Source organism: Labrus bergylta, chromosome 21 (genome assembly GCF_963930695.1).
Source record: "Labrus bergylta chromosome 21, fLabBer1.1, whole genome shotgun sequence".
Lineage (NCBI taxonomy): Eukaryota > Metazoa > Chordata > Actinopteri > Labriformes > Labridae > Labrus > Labrus bergylta.
The window spans coordinates 20,511,335-20,528,571 of NC_089215.1; the positions used below are offsets into that span (position 1 = coordinate 20,511,335).

The 17,237-nt window shown below is 39.3% G+C and overlaps 1 long non-coding RNA gene across 1 annotated transcript; it reads left to right on the plus strand.

Moving 5' to 3' along the window:
• The first annotated feature begins 8,128 nt into the window (after positions 1-8,128).
• LOC114920693 (uncharacterized) lies at positions 8,129-16,860 on the plus strand. Its single transcript, XR_003809028.2, has 3 exons — positions 8,129-8,201; positions 8,288-8,339; positions 15,855-16,860. It is a non-coding gene; the product is annotated as an uncharacterized lncRNA (long non-coding RNA).
• The last annotated feature ends 377 nt before the right edge of the window (positions 16,861-17,237 follow it).

Here is a 17,237-nt window from a genome sequence, read left to right on the forward strand (position 1 = left end):
AGGGCGACATCTACTGGATCCAAAATGAAAACATTCTTCCTTTAGATAAAATAAAATAAATTTGAACGGTCGCTGAAACATTTCTACTTATCCTTACCTGCCTACCTGTGCATAAGAGCACTCTTAAGCTGCTCAACCAAGCTTCAAGTACAATATTTTGACCAAAGCCACAATGTTTATCCTGATCAAGTAGTTTCAGTGCCTAAGCCTAACCGTAGGTTTCGAGGAAAGTTTTGGCTGGAATAATGTGTCAATATTGACATTTGGTTTCACACTCTAGACACAAACAGTGATCTCCTGGGAGCAAGAGAATGAGCTCTCCAGCAGTAAGTAGGGGTGTGCAGTGACATCATTACATGAATCTCTAGCCTATCTGTTCCACCCAAAAATGATCTGTATCTGTATTCACATATAAAACCAGAATAGGTTTATACAGGAAGTGTACTTTCTTGCAGTAGGTATCATAAAGGATGAGAACAGACGTCAAAATTCAATGAATCTTATGATGGCTTTACATCTTAAATGGATGAAAATGTACAGAGATGAAACGTATAATCATAGACTGTATATAACACTTATTATTTACAGTCTATAACCAGTTGCCACACCAGGCTTATATCTACCAGTTCCTGCTTATAGTAGCTCCTCCTGGCCTTTGCCCGTCTCCTCCTAAATGGCTAGGCATCGATTCATAGAACTGGCAAGAGCTAGTTTCCCTGAGTGATAAAGACAAAGTTTAAACTAAAGTACGACTGGGTGTTTCAAGTGGAGGAAATTAACTCATTTAAAATCTAAAAGTTCTTAGATTAATTCTAATGTTTAGCTTGCCCGGGGTTTTGAAGAGTTCCGCCTGCCAGACACAAGTCTGTCACTGCTGAGCTATTAATGAATCCTCCCCAAATACGAGACAGTGAGAGGCGGCGATACTACCGGCGAGCAGCCTTTGGATTAAATGACACGATCTTGACTGAGGCTTTTTTTAATGGAGTGTATTAACATATGTGTTCAAACAACAGTTTCTTAGCTTCATTTTGGTGTACGTTGAGGAGGGTTGTCCGCAAGGTTGCCAGGTCTGTGCGACAAAACAAGCCCAATGGCCAATCAGAACCAGCCGAAAAACCAGCCCTATGCCGGAAATCATAATTGTAAAACATAATTGTGCAGTTGTGTGTGTGTGTGTATTTGGTTGAGGGACATGATTTGATTGGATTTTTGCATTAACAAAGGAGTTTATTTGTTATATTGATTTTTAACGTTATATGCACCATGTCAGCCATCACAAGGAAAAGTGATGTCTTTAAGTACTTTAACAAAAATGAAAGTAATGTACAGTGCAAGATGTGTGGCGTTTACCCTAACCCATGTGCTGTAACAAAGAGTTGTGTGGGACTTTACCTACCTCAGTTATAAACATTTATATCAGGTTTGTTGTGAGTCTGGGCTTAGCTTTTTCATTTGACGCTGATGAATCACACAGCAGCATCTTGAATCCCACTCTTCACTTATGTAAAGGCAAACATGGAAAATGTTTTAGTCATGGCAGCGCTCACAACTTCAGAAGAAAGCGTGTCAATTAAATGTTTTCTTTGGACTGTATGAAAAAAAATATTCCCAGTTAAAATGTTCCCTTGCAGAGACCCAGCCCAATACGAGCTCTCAGTGATCTGACATGGATATAAAACCCATTTTCCAAACGCACTTTTGACAATATTTGTGCAACAGTATAAATCACAAATGTATTGGCATCTTCACCTTACATGTTGAAATATAAGTGAGGTCCTACATGGCAGCACATCCATATGGATGATAGATCTGAAGGGATGGCGGTATCAATCGACCAGGGCCTCATCCAGCCTGGCAGTATGTCAATTTCCAGAAGTCTCTAAACAGAGAAGGCATCATTTACCCCTCTGTACTCCCCGAGCACTCCTCCCTATTGATCCTCTTGTGTTGTTGAAAAACAATTGGAGACGTGCCACTCTGTAGTCAAAGTCATCAATAATGTGGGCTTGCTTTGTTTGCCATACAGAGCTGTGTTCCCTTTACTTAAAGCACAAGAATCCAATGATGTGGTTTTTGAAGAAACAAAATTGCTCTTTTAATTGCACTAAAAGTCACTCTCCTTACTTATTCTTGTCACATAAATTTTACTTTATTTTCACCATTTTTAAACTTTAAAGGCTTAATATGTGAATTTCCACACTTAAATGTAATAGAAATCAAGTATATCCTCTGAAAATAACTCTGTGAGTCATGACTGTCTACAATGGGTGTAACACCCGAGTCCCACTGTCTGTGATGCTTTCAGAGTCCTATCTTCAGTTTGTTTACATCGCCCGGACAGTCGGCTGACTCCTCCCCTCATGTATAAAAGTTGTTTAATTGAGGGACTAGAGAAAAGAAGAATAACATACTGTACTCACTGCTTAACTGTGTTTCTAGATCACGCTCATTTCAGGTAAATTTACATGCAGTGTGAAGATATGAGCATAATAAAGATCACTAGCATTAGCATGCTAACACAACAATGCAGCGCAAGTTGTTTTGGTGTCATGTTGGTGCTCAAGGGCGACATCTGCTGGATCAAAAAATTGCATATTAAGCCTTTAAGGGTTCCTATAGATATGTAGCCATGCAGACAAAAGCAGGGAAACAATATGTCTGCTTGGTTTGGGTATCATTTACAGTGTGTGACTAATCCTGAATGACAGTCTAGAGAGTCTACTGTATGGGTACTTTGCTCACTTTGACAGTGTACAGGGGAACACCTGAACTTTGGCTTTCCCACACCCCCACCTGTTTCTGAAGTGACATTGTTGGTGTTGGATTCCTTCCCCACCTGTGTAAGGTCTGTTGCTGTGGGAAGGCAGACAGCTGTACAAAGCTCAGTGGTACCTGGTGTGCTCTGTAATTCTCCGTACAGTCCCTGTGATGACCTGCGGCCGCTTCAAAGACAGAAGCCAATATTCCCAAAACAGAGTAATCCAATTTCTGTCTCACACTAGAGTCCCAACTCAGCAAAACCCTCAGAGGTAAAACTCAAGAGAGGACAGAGTGAGCCAAGTCTTTATCTTCCAAAGGACTTGTATTTTGCCAGATTAAATTCTTCTACCTGATTACGACAGATGTTGACCAGTTGTTATTTCCAGAGGATAGCTAGGCAGGTTGTGATGTGTGAATTAGGATTTTCATGACAAATCAATACAATAGATATTTGGGAAGTGTGGCAACCAGTCTCAAGTTTTAACAAACACTAAAACAGGGGTTCCCAGACTTTTTCATGCCACAGACCCCCCTATAGCATTAGCCTGTGGATGAACCCCCCCCCCCCTTTTCAAATTTGTGCTATGTAATGATGGTAAATATCAAGAAATAAACACACAACTTGGAAATATGGACACTTTTTTATATCTACAGTTGATAATCTTGATATTCATTTTTTGTAGACAGTGGTATAATTTCTGTCTTAACAACAATCAAGAATCTGAGTTATAGAAAGACCTAATAGAAAAGAGAGTTTTTTGAGCAATTTTTGCATTTATCAGATAGGACAGCTGACAAAGGAGACAGGAAACTTTTGGAGATGTGAGTAGCTGACATGCAGCAAAGGGCCGAGGTCGGATTCTAACCCAGGGCTGCTGCAATGAGGACTAAAGCCTCTGTACATGGAGAGAACAACATGACCACTAGGCTGTCCGGCGCCCTGAAAGACTATTCCTCAAATAATATTTCTTTCCTGTTATTTATTTATTACAATTATTATTATTTTTTTTTGGTGTGTAGCAGATTTTTGATATGCAGGGGTTTGTAACATCTAAAGAGACATTAAAATGTTAATGTCACAAATAATGCTATTATAGGATTTTAATCTTTGGTTCATTGCCACCATTCTGCAAAAACTTGAATATAATTTCATACAAATTAAAGATAAAGATAAACTTTATTGATCCCCATTGGGGAAAATTTATTTGTTACAACAGCTCAAAACAGTAGTATAATTAGTCAAAATAGCAAAAAATTAAAAAACAAACATTTTTAAAATTACAATAGAGATAAAATAATTCTAGGCATTTACTATAAACACTTTCACTTGTGGAAAGGCAGAGGACAGTCTGTAGAATTACTGATTTAATTATTTATTTAATTAAAATGTTTATTTAAAACAATGTGGAATTTCTTTAGAGTAACAACCTCTCTTAAGTCACTCTTAACAAACTTTAAATGTTGGCAACAGATAGCTATAAAACAGAGACATTCCCTGATGTCCAAAGAGGCTTGACGTTTTTTTCTGATATTTAAAGGCTTTGGTGTTTTCATGTTTTTTTGTTATTTTCTCACAATAGTTAATCCCCTCACTGTTTCAGGACAAAGTGAGCAGGCTTCACCAGACTTCTCAAGTTCTCCTGAAGGGTGTAGCAGTTATTATCCCTCAGGAGAATCAGAGGAAAACAATACATACGACTAGCTACTGAAGAGCATGCTCTTTAAATGCCCTGTTAACTCACCGGGATGGAATGTCTCCTTTTCACACACACACAACAGAAACCTGTCACCAAACTCCAGCAGCCATCATCGTCATGAAAGGACGGCAAGGATTAAGGATGAATTACACAGTCAAAGCAATTCAACCCAAAGTTAGAGAAAACTGTATCTCTTTACAAGATATTCATCAAATAATGATATTCTGAAATAAACGTTGAACCTTTGGAAAGTTCTTTTAGTTTGGCAGATATGGAAGGACACCGGTCAGAGAATCAGGACAGGAGTGTCATGGCTCTCTCACTCTGGCTCCCTCCTGATTGAGGTTCATTCCTTTCACCTGCTCTCACCTGCACACCAGCTCTCCATCTCCTCATCCTTCCTTTGCTTCAGGATCACCATTCACCCACCTGCCTTCCTGCTCAGCCATCTGCCTCAACCTGCTCTCTGGACTCAAAGCTACTCAGCCACACTCACACCCCAACTCTGGTCTGGTCAGCCTTCATCCCCTTCACTCTGCTTTTAATAAGGCAGTTTTTTCTTACCACTGTAACTTTTGCTGCTTTGCTAAAGTGCTCATGATGGATAGGCCGGGTCTTTGTAACATAGCAATGAGTAAGGTCTTTTACCTGCTTTTTGTAACATAGCAATGAGTAAGGTCTTTTACCTGCTTTTTGTAACATAACAATGAGTAAGGTCTTTTACCTGCTTTTTGTAACATAACAATGAGTAAGGTCTTTTACCTGCTTTTTGTAAAGTGTCTTGAAATAACACTTGTTATGAGTTGACGCTATACAAATAAAAATTGATTGATTGATTGCTAACCTCCAGAATCTTCAACCCATCTTCATCTCCATTTGCCACAATAAACCTCATTACCAATCAACCCCTCTGTTTATGTGTCCTGCATCTGGGTCTAAATTCACTGGTCGTAACAAGGAGAGCGGAGTCACAGCTGAAGGGTTTTATTCTGTGAAAGACAGATATAAATAGACCACTTCAAACAAGGGAGCTTGGCTTATCCATGACAGGTTTTGTGTGCTCATCTGGGACCACCTTTAAAGAGAGGTGATACACCTCAAGGGGCTTCTCCTAATAAAATACATTTCTTGATTTGTGGTTTCTTCTTGTCATTAACGCTCAAACGTTTAACTTGAATGTCCAGGCTGCTCCTGTTGTTGTTCGACTCGACTCCATGGAAGCCTTTAGGTTTATAAAGTCCGAGCTCGTTAGCTCCGAGTAGAGCTTGTTAACTTAAGTCAGGCTTTCTCACAATTCTCTATGTCACCATAACAACCACAGTTTATTTTAAAAAAAAAGCTGAAGTCAATGTCACTGGGGCATCACCAGCATGACCACCGTTGCTCCAACACTGGACCGTGGTTAGTAACCGGTTTGAGGTTAATGGAATTTCAGTTAATGAATGCTGTTGTATGGCTATGACATGCTAAACTTACGTTAGCCAACGTCCTCAAGCAAGATAAACTGGGAGTTAAATATCTAATTGACATATAAACTATAGGAAGAATGGGTAAAATACCAGATTTTCTCACTGGGGTTTCTAGTTTCGTAATATCACTACAAAAAAAAGGCCAAGGAGTCGACAGTCTTCAGCTTTATCGGCAGCTAAATTTGTTGTAATTCTGTTAATGTAAGGTTGGAAATGCTAGCGAGAGTGGCTTCGCAGTAAGTTTTGTTGCCAAGAGGACGTACCTACTATATTTTTTTATTTAAACTGACCTGGGCAGACGTGTAAAATATCTAAGCAGCAGAGTATTTCCCCCTCTCAGCCACTTACTAATACTGAATGATTAGACACAAATGTAGCTTAGCCCATGAAGGATCATGACAATTATATAAATAAAAAACAGTCATGGCAGGCAACCAATCAAAATGGGTTATTTCACTTCCTGATTTGCATCAAAGTTGTTTCATTTACACGCTCTGTACACAGTTGTGTGTCCGATCTTTCCTGCTTTTTATATTGAAAAACTTTTTGTTAAGACGGTCGATCCATGCTTTCGCTCTGTTGGTTGTACATGTAAAAAAAGATAATTTTGCTGCTCTGCTTGTTGTATCTCTTCTTATATATTTGTGTTTTAACGCCATGTTGCCACAGTGAGATCTTGTCCCATATCTGAGACATAAACATACTTTTTACTCTATCAACAAAACATCCAGGGGGAAATAAAATGTTACAGCAACAACCGGGCGACTGATTGGCAGCTACTCTCATTCAGAACAGAAACCCTGCAGGAATTTGTGCTCATGCCAAAGATGTCATGAAGACAACAAACCTTCAGATTTACCCTTTTTAAAACTTCCCACACACAAACAAAGAACATACCAACAAATAGTAGAGTCTAAGCAAGACCTGTCATCTGTGCACTGAAGTCTGTGTGTTGTGTGAAAGCCAGTGGGAGGGCCGTATTCTCAGCCGTAACTGCAGGGCAGAGCTCTGCGGCCAGCTGGGTAAGTATAGGGCACAGCAGCACTGTACATTATCACACGGGCGTGGCTACAAGCTCGCTGCTTCGAAAAATGTTTTCAATAGAGGTAGGCAGGAAAAGTGGCCAGGCATGCCTGCACAGGATCATCAGCTCACTTGGTGACACGGAAATCTGAGGGTAGTCATAAAAAAGCGTCTACCTGTTAAAGCTGAGTCATTTCAGAGGGAAAAGGCTGAAACACAACCTGATACCTGTTATCATATTCCAACTTTTACAGCAGGTCATTGTGGTTCAACTCAGGCTCTTCTCTTATAAAACTTGTTGCTTGTTTAAAGGGTATGTAGCACGCCTTAAACTGCTGTGTTTCTGGATTCATTGTCATAAATGATATAAGAACTGGAGGGTAACAAATTAACTTCAGATGGTTCCCATTCAATGGAGACATTCTGGCTCTGCACTTAAGCCAATACCTGAGTCACTCTCAAGTCATTACAAATTCTCTGTGTAATTGGATTGGCCAAAAATTCACAACAATCTGCTGATCAGTGTAGACAGCATTCTGACTGATCTCATGCTCCGAGCTTTTAGGCCTTCACTCGTAACCCTGTGGAGTAATAATACAGGAGGAGATAAGGCTTCAGGTGTGTCATGCTGTACTGAGCTGCAGACAAAACAACACGGGGAGAAATCAGCTTATCTCTCTGCATCTGACATTTCTGTTGCTACAAGGTTGAAAGAAGAGAGTGGTTGTAAGTCAATAATGTTACTTTCAGTCAGATGATGTAGGAATGAGTGTTTCCTCCAATTACGGAAAAGAGATGAAAAAAGTGTCCTTTTAAAACAAAATTCACAACACTTATTTTTAAAAGTTAACATGTCAAATGTCCACTTCTCAGGAACAGAAAGGAAATAATGCCATTTGTGAGGTTTTCAGGGATAGTAAAACCAAAGCTTTACAATTTTCTGTCTCAGAAAACCGGCAGCAAAAAATCAAAATAATGATTTTTTGCTGCTATTAATTTTGATGATAATCATATTTTTTATTGACACGTTTGAAATTCCTTTATTTTACATTTTAAAGCAGTTTTTTATTTTGAATATTTATACTGTCATAAGCTAAGGGTATTCTACTTCCTATTTGGATACGAACCTGCTTTTATTTTGAAATCAAATAAGGAACTTCCAGTAGATTGGAGATTACGACATTAACTTAACTACGGGAAAGGAACTTGTCAGGGATCGCACACTTATTGAAAACAGCTAAAGGGAATGGTAAAAATTGTGAAATGTTTGATGTCACAAGTTGAATATTAATTTTGAATGATCAACTGATCTGTCCGTGTGTTTATTTTTTAAAGTGAAACGAACCATGCTGTGACTACAGGGAGACGCTGCAGTGGCCTCACTACGGTGCGTCTTTAATAGCACACAATAAAAAATAAGAAGCATAATGTCAGAGCTTAGGCCTTATAGGAGCAGCCAGTAAATAGCGACTTGCTGGGCTAGCTTGTGGCTTCTGTAACTCAATCAGTACAGGACAGACAAAAAAAGTGTTACCAATCGTCTGATCCAACTTTTGGCAATAAAATCTATAAATATATGTCTATGTTTGATCAAAATTCTTATTCACCGTACCTTTCCAGCTTTCAAGCTAAGCTAAGCTAAGCTGTCTCCTAGCTGTAGCTTCTTTTTTTTAAAAAACCTAACTGTCAGTACAAGAGCTAAAAAAAACATTGAACTCTTTTTTTTTTTTAAACTGCAAACCTTCATCTAGAGTAAACAAAAACAAGTTAGGTCATAAACGCAGGAATTAGGTTATACAGCAGAAGTAACGTCAGGTGAGCTATCAGCTGATCTGTGCTGAACTCTGCAGCAGTGAGCAGTCAGCATCTTTGATAAGTTATCTGTTAGGTGTAACTAAAGGTAATAAGGCCACCCTGTAAAATGTGGTGATTAGAGCCACACGGCAGCTCCTGAGAGGTCATGTGAGTTCAGTGTGTGTGTGTGTGTGTGCGTGTGTGTGTGTGTGTGTGTGTGTGTGTGTGTGTGTGTGTGTGTGTGTGTGTGTTCTTGCATTCAGGGAGGCCTTTGTTGACATTACATTTCCTCTGCATCAAACTCAAATATTTTCAAGAAGTCTTGGCTTGCATGCTATAGCTACCTAGAGATTTACTGCTCAGCGTAGAGAGGCATTTGAAACCATACGATTCCATGATCTACTGTCATGATGTCATTCATGCAACGAGGACAGGCCTGTAATCATTCTGCTCGTTTCATCTCCCTGCTATGAAATTCCACAGTTGAGAAGGATGTATCAAAGGTCTGACACGGCTGTAAGTATAGAGAAACTGCTGCGCTCTTCGACCACTTGGTTGATGCAGAAACCAAAAGACAAAATAAAAAAGGGTACTTCGGCCTCTGACGCAATACTTCTGAGGATGCCTTGACTTCTTCAAGAGGAGCTTTTGAACGTTTTAACTCCATCAACATGCCTGAGAATCAACTATTTGATTATTTGACAATTTAAATGTCAGAACTTAATGGACTGCAGCAAAGAGGGGGGGGCTCAGGAAAACTTTGAAAACTAGTCAGATCCTCAGAAGCCTCACCACAAAATTATACCCCTATGAGCTCTAGGCTGACCCGCTGAGAGAGACAGGCAGCCTAAACAAACATGACCCCCTTAACCACTTCAACCACACACACACACACACACACACACACACACACACACACACACACACACACACACACAGAGAGTCACGTCGAGCTGCTTTCAGTGTGTATCACAGTTCCAGGTCTGCAGCAGAGGCCAAGAGAAAAGCTCCTGATTAAATAGTTTCAGAGCGTGCCTCGCTCTGGCGCAAGGAGCTTAGAGGCTTTGAAGGCAGAGTTGCAGCGTTATCTGCTCTCGGGACTGAAGATAACAAAGTAAGACAGCGCTCAGAGACCGTGTTTACAAACAGTCTGCCCTGCTGTCAGGAGGAATTTATCCTGAAACAGAAATGTGCCGAATGAGACGGTGATAATTGTGCAAATGTAGCTTGAAACCTGGATGGGCTTCTTACCTGCTGCTTCTATAGACATGCCAGAAAGCTCCGAGTGTAAACTATGAAACAGCTTGTAGCTGTGGTCTAATTTTCCATTTTTAAGGGTTTGATGAGGTCAGGTCATCAAAATAGCAAAGCAACGCTCTCTCTTTTTACGGTTTCTCTGGAATAATATGATATAATGAATGGTTTTAAAACCATTTTTTTCAGTAAGCAGTTTAAAAATATTTATATTGAGCATTTTAGTGAACATTTAATGTATCTGTATTTTAATTCTGCTATTCTGCAAAGTCTATAATAGTAATAGAATAGTAAATAAAAAGCTGCCATGGGTCAGCGATTCAACATAAAACAGTTAAATATGAGGGAATCAGTCAGTTTAAATGAAGTCCATTTACATTCTGCCAGTTCAAGGTGGGATATTTAAGCCCCTGTTGCACCTCATTTACATTGTATAACACGAAGGCCAAGTGGTGGAGCCAAGTTGTTCAGCTCCTGATCTTTTGAGGTAGTAACAGGCGTAATGGAGCATAAGGTGTGACGCACAGCAGGACGGAACAGCGCTGTGTGTGTGTGTGTATGCATGCCTGAGTGTATGTGTATGTGAAGCTCCTGCTGTGTGTTTACATGCAATATATCTCACACTCACACATCACTATAATGCATTGTGACATCACACACTGGGACAGTAATGATACACTGTTGCAGATCAAATGTGTAAGGCACAAAGGCATAAAATTAAGACAAAACTCTGTTGTAGAATCACAATGAGCAAAGGGCTTCTGTCTGCTTTGAGACCCCACCCCTCAAATTATTTGTTGCTGTAATTTAACGTTTGTGTGTGTACATTTTTCACACACGTCAGCCTATTACAACAAGTTTAGCACTTTTGGCAATTTATAGATATGTGCAGAACACAAATGACTTCAAGTAGTGACCTCATAAGCCCTTTTCATGGGTGATTTCTTGACAATTTCCAGATAGCCAGGTCTCAACATTGTCCAGACTTTCCCTTTAGCACAAATTTTGAGATTTTCTCAATGAACTGGGCTCTTAACTACTGGAGACACTGCTCTCAGGTTTAATACTAAGTGGCTCTGGGCCGTATGTAGGCTACTTGTATGCAAAAGTACAAAATACAAAAGATAAACACACTTTCTGACATTAAATTCAAATAGACACATTTATGACAACACCACATTTATACCAACACTGATTCACAGCCTTTGTGAGACATTTATGAAGAAAGACAATAAGTCAGTCAGGTCCCAAGTTGATTTCTGACTCAAATCCCTCCTGAGCCCCAAAGGTGTCGATACCTCTGTGTCCGTGCTGCCTGTTTCCTGACTTATTGAGCAGCGGCTCAATGCTCTGGCTCTTCCAGTATGATGCATGGCGTTACATTTGGGGGTCTGCAGGGACCTGAGCGATGACATTGGCGTCACACGCGGGGACTCGGGGAGCTGGTGGCAGGCACCACATGTCAAGACATCAAGATGGATGAGATTCTCTCTGTGTCCGGAGGATGGAGAGTAATCCAGCCCAGATGCTGAATGTCACTTGTCCCACTGATGGACTGGTGAACTGCCTATACTGGGTTATGGTTGCAGCCAGTTTACTATTGAACTTTGACAACACACCTTGCTCACAGTAAAGGGTCAGTATTACATTTCAGGCAAATTTAGAGCTTACATATGTTTCTGAACTAAAGACCTGAGCATTGAAAATACACAGATATTACTGAGTGGAGTTACAAGTTACTTTATTGGGTAGTTGCTAGAAGTATCAGGGATCATCAGAGATTGCAGAGGGTTGTTATTTGTCAAAAACGTCACAAGTTTTATCACCAGAATTCATATTCCAAATCAACACTGGATTTGGGGGTCAGTTTTCTTGCAAGTCAGCACGAGAAAAAAGCTGCAAAGTCATAAGGACCATCTCTGAGTTGGCATGATTTTCCTTTCTGAATATCCAGGGTAACTGACTTAAGGTGAGGAGCCAACAGGACATGGACATTTAGGTATAAACATAAAGAAAAGTGCCATTACGTTACATAAAGGTAACAGAGTTTCGTCAGTGCTCTGCACCATTACTACCCTACCATGTCACATTGAGGTCGGTCGTGCAGCCACAGTTTTACATTTCATCACTTTGATTGGCAACAATGTTCAACTTTCATACAAGGAGAAATTCATCACTGACATCACAGACGCACCTCAAAGTTTAACGACTGGTTGACTGCCAGCAGCAATAGAGTGGAACACAATTACTTTTATGCAAAATGACATCACACAGCTTGGATAACAGAGCAAGCTGAATCCTGATCTCTGGAGCATTTAGCAAAATATGACCGAGAAGAAGAACTTTGAGAGGCAGAGGATGTAACACTCTTGTTCTTCTTTTTATGCATGTGTCTATGTGTCTGATTGGAGGAGAACGGCATTTTGCTCCCATGTATGCTGAGAGTATTTTATGGAAGTGACAAACTGAATCTTGAAGTCATTGTGTAGTAGCTGCTCTTATGCGTCAAAGGCATTTTTAAAAATGTTTAATAGTTGAGTCTTACTCTTATCTGCATCTCGACAATAATGCTTTTTGCTGGGTGTGCACGTTTTGCTGTTGTGTGTGTTTTGGCACGACGGGCTGCTCTAATATGCGCCCCAATAACTGTGATGTCATCCACCTGTTTCTTTGGCCTGGGGTAAGCGATGACTGATGGGGTAATTTTGAATAATCATCTTATCTGATCTGGAGCTCATGAGCTGAAACCCAAAGATATTGAAAGACGTCTATTAGGACACACTTATCCACTTTTTTTCACCTCCGTTTCTCTAAGATAATGTTTATGAAGTCTGAATAAGAATGGTCTTTGTAGAAGAAAACATTTTTTCTTTATTAAATAAACTCATTGGGTTTCATTTACCCTTTCAATCATTGTGTGGTAGGGGACTTCTACCTAAGCTGTTTATATTTAATGGAAGATTCAACAGTAGAGCCCAGAGAACACCCGAGAGGGTCTTTGAATGCAATTGAACTGCTCTAAAAATGACCTTATTGCAGACGCAGCTGTCCTCTTAATCCACTCATCTTTTATCATATTAATTAGGTTTCTTTTCATTCCTACACAAGTCCATTTTCTCCCAGTGCAATAAACATTTACTCTTTTAAAGTTCACAGGGCAGCAGGTTAATTCAGTGTAAGGGCCCTTTAAGGGAAGTCACCATTAACTTCAAGTTTATGATAAAAATAACAATGGAATAGACTTTTATAGCTTTCCTGAGTACTCAAAGATGCTAAACACAGAATAACAACCAAACAAAACAGTGACTTAGGCTAAGTTGAGCATGTGAAAAAAGGTTTCCTGAGTTCAAACTGCTTCCCTTATTAAGATTTATTCACTTCTCATGCTCAAAAAATGAGAAAACCAGAATACAGCATTCACAGGTGCTGGGTAACATCAGTCATAGGAGGATAATGTATTGCTGATTTATCTGTCTCATAGTTGTGCACAAAATGCAAAATTTGTAAACCGCATTGCTGTTCAAACCAGTTTGGTACTTAGCGTATTTGCGGGCCAGACACATACCTTTCATCTGTGCCAAAACACTCCTTTGAATGCTGGTTTTCCAGAGAATTGGAAGTGTAAAGCACAGACTGCATGCTTACTATCATTTCTCTGATCCACCCTGAAGGCAAACAACCAGCAAAAAACAACAATAAAGCTGTGTGTGGCATGGTGTCTTTTCATTTTCCAAAAGGTAATGTTGCGTCATTAGAAATGTTGTTATTGTCTAAACAGACAAAGAAAATAGGGAACATTTTAAACGTTGGGTTGTAGGACAGAGAGGTAAAGTTACTTTGAAAAACTATAAAAATCATAAACTGAAGTACATTGACAACATTATTTTAAGCTCTAACAACGTGGAGTTGATGAATAAACTTCATAAAATAACAGAGTTAAAAGAAAGATTAGAGAGAAAAGACTGAAAAACAAAAACAAACAAACTTTAAAGCAAACACATCCAGTGTCAATGCACTGCTAGCAAGCTTACTAGCTAACTTCACTCTGCACACTCAGTGCTTGTTAGGTTGGCTGTCCGGGACAAATAAGCTAACTTTACAGCAGTTATGTTTTATTCTTGTGGTTTTACATTCACTGTCACACTCTTTACATTTCAACAGAATCACATCTATCTTTGACTGACTGTAAGATATCCTTGCATCAGCTCATTTGTGTGTACTCAACCTCATCATCCAATGTCTATAAGCTGAAACTTCCACATGCTTAAGTTAACTCGCTAGTAACACATACATTCCAGAGAAATCTAGCTTTGAACAAAAGCCCTTTTTTAGGGTTACTCTGTGTGTCTGTACGCTTTGCAGTTTCTCTAACATTGCTAACCATAGCATACATTTGAACAAAACTGTGGTAATTCTAATCAGTGGACGAGGTTACGCTAACATCAGCTCAGTAGAATCCTGTGAGAAAGAATGTCCCGACCAGTAAAAGAAGAGAGACAGGTGATCATTCAGGCATGAGCTTTCTGTCAAGCATAAGGACATTATTTTCACCTGCTTGAGTAAAACGACGAGAACATAGCTAGTTGTAGTCTGAGGGCAGGAAGGGGAGAAAGAGTAACTTGTAAATGTAACCGCTGATATGGTCCCACATTTCTATGACATTTTCAAAATTAGGTCTTGTGTTCCTACATTTCCCTTCAATTTAAGCCCTATCCTCCCACAAGATTTTTTGGAAGCACTTTAAAGTAAATGAAAGAATGAGTAATTTTATTTTGATCAGCAGCAGCAGAAATCGTCACAATCACAATCATTACAAGAATCGAAAAGGGTTTCGGCTGAAGCAGAGCTCATAGATGCCGAACCCTTGTTTTCATTTCTTTAAGTCAGACAAACAAAACCAGATAAGTACAACTATACATAAGGTATACATGTAATACAATCACATGCTACATATATGCATATACTGTACATACCTACATACACATACATATGTGGGAACATATGGCACGATCCCACATAAAGAGCAGGTCTAGTATATCACAAGGCACATTAATGACCATAATGCACAAACTGTTTCAAACAAAAAGAATAATATGGTTTGTTTGATTTTCTAGAAGAGTTAGCACCAGCTATCAAATGTAGTAATTGCATTCTCCCTTCTTCTCCCTGATTTTGCTTTATGTTAATCTGTCAAAGCCACTGGTTTCAGACTTTGGCGGGCAGAGCCAAACGCACATCCTGCCAAGGTTGTGGGTTCCATTACCAGTGGACCACCTTTGCTAAAAATGCACACTCTCTCACACACTGTTAAAAAGAATAAGCTGCTGAACGTTTGCCTGCCAGGACGACACAAGAGGACATTTACTCAGCCATGACAACCTCAACGCAAGGTCAGGCCTCTCTGCCACTCTGAAGGGCTCAGACTCATTTCAACACTTTTGGCAGCGTGTGGAAGTAAAGCTGGACGGATGCTAAGCGGCGCTCCAGAATATTGAAATTTTGATGCTGCTGAGAGTTCAACAACTTCTATGAATGTTATGATGACCTCCTGTAATTGCATGCTACAAGACGTGATGTTTTCAAAGAAAACATGATTCAAACTTAACTTGTCTGTGGTCGGACCAATAAAATTGAGTACAGTGTGGGTGTTTTTGTGTGTATTTTGGCTTAATGGTGTAAGACATTAATGCATGTGCTAAGATCATTTGAAGATAGATGTGAGAGATACTTTATATGTGACATTCAATAGGAGTATGGCAGTGTGTTGATTAGAAGATGTTTTCCTGGGGTGGTGTGTGTGTGTGTGTGCGTGAGTGCACTTCCTTTGTAATGATAGCCCACGGTCTCTTTCCAGGCGGCCCGGCTACTCATGTAAACCTCAGGGTCTCTGCCAACCCTCGGAGCCCAGAGAATATGGCCTGCAGCTGGGCCACAGAGGGAGCTGGAGACCCTGTACTTCGGAAACCACCAGCATCCATAATTAACCAGATGCAAGACAACAAACATATACACAAAAAAATGTGTTCATGGAGGGCAGACTCTCTAGTAAAGTGGGATCTAAAGCAGGCGCTACACTCCCCCTGAAAAAACAAAAAGTATCACATACTGTCTGCATCAAACGTTCCAATAAAAATGGTAAAGCTGTTGACCCTATACTTCTATGGAGGAGTGGATGTCTTGGAAAGGGATAAGGTTGCCATCTACAGGTCAGTTTTGGAAGTGTCCGTTTAGAAGTTTGACACAAATGAAAGTACTCAGCAGAGGTGGGCATAGACCTTTGAATAAAATTCACGTCTTTAACAGTTAATCTGGGATCCCTTTAACCTTATAATTGGACAGTTACGGAAAGGGCAATTTACTAAAAGTTCAAGGTTTCAATCATCACAAATTGATGTCTATGTTAAATATTAATAAAAACAATTACTGTCCACAATTTCCGATATATGAACATGTGCCCAGCTTCGGTTCTCAGACGCTTTACTTATGTCACACAGAATATTCATTTAATTTCTAAATGCTACATTGATTTTAGTATTTTTAAGAATATTTTACTGCAGCATTGATGTTAATTAATGTTTGTGTTAGTACAGTAGCTAAAATAGGATTTTAACTGTTTAAGATGCTGATGTGTTACATTGCATCACATTTCACATGTTCTGAGTGTGAGGTCTTTAAAGTGTCATATTCTTCCACAGTGTATTGATGTATGAATGTAAAATTGTACAACAGGAAAATCTAAAATCTACTAAACTATTTGTTTTATTTGTTTTGTCTTCTAAAGTTGTATCTGTACAGTTACAATGGACAATAAATCAAAATCCTTTTTTTTTTTTACCACAATAAGCTCTACACTCATAAATGACAAATACACAAAAGTCCTTAGAGACACAGTCAAAAAGCATCCATTCAAGTAATTTGGCTAACAGTACATGACATACAGGAAGTTAAATAAACACTTTTTTTTTGTGTTATTGCATACTCATGATTATACATTCGTATAAATCCAAAAATAGCAGGCAGTCCTATTCGGTGCATAGATAACATGGTTACAATAACTCTTGGGAATTTGATGGGAGTGAAAGATACTGACAAGTCAATGTAATTATTGTAATCATTCGGAAAAAGACAGCAGCAATAAATGGTAAGTGAACACTGAAAGAAAACGTTGATGCATCTTTTAAGATCTAATAAATGTACTGATATAGTTTGTTGAGAGAAATTCTACAGGAGAAGTAAA